We start from the raw sequence: 524 nt of genomic DNA, 5'->3' as shown, positions 1-524 counted from the left end.
CCAGCCCCTCTGGCTCCTGCTCCCCCAGGGTGGGCACAGGGGTCCCCTGGGGCCAGCACAACCTGGGCTCTGCCTCGGGAAGGGGTGACACCTTATCGGGGCCACGTTGGTCACACGCTGCTGGTGAGAGCCCCTTGTCTGGGCCAGATGCCCACAGTCTCGTTGGGAAATGCCGCCAGGGCCTCGCTTGGCACTGGCTCCGGCTCCAGATCAGGCAGTGACCCCCAAGCCGGGGCCCTGGCGGAGCTGTGCCCCGAGGGGTGATGGAGCTGGCGACCCGGCCCTGGCCCCCTGCCCAGGCTCCTTGCATCCTTGCAGCAGAAAATACCGTTTTCCCATACAAGTGGACTTTGTTAGGCTCCTGCGCTAGAGAGGCGATGTCTCCATAGTAACTGGCACATTTAGAGGGCAGCAGGCGCGGGGAATGGGAGACAAAGCCCGTCCGGAGCTGCGGGCACAGCCCCAGGTGCACCCCTCCGGCACGGCGATGCTGCCAGAGTCGGGGGCACAACCCCACGCCCACC

Source organism: Apaloderma vittatum, unplaced genomic scaffold (assembly GCF_000703405.1).
Source record: "Apaloderma vittatum isolate BGI_N311 unplaced genomic scaffold, ASM70340v1 scaffold31838, whole genome shotgun sequence".
Taxonomy (NCBI): Eukaryota; Metazoa; Chordata; class Aves; order Trogoniformes; family Trogonidae; genus Apaloderma; species Apaloderma vittatum.
The sequence above is the reverse complement of the archived record's forward strand: the minus strand, read 5'-3'. Positions refer to the sequence as shown.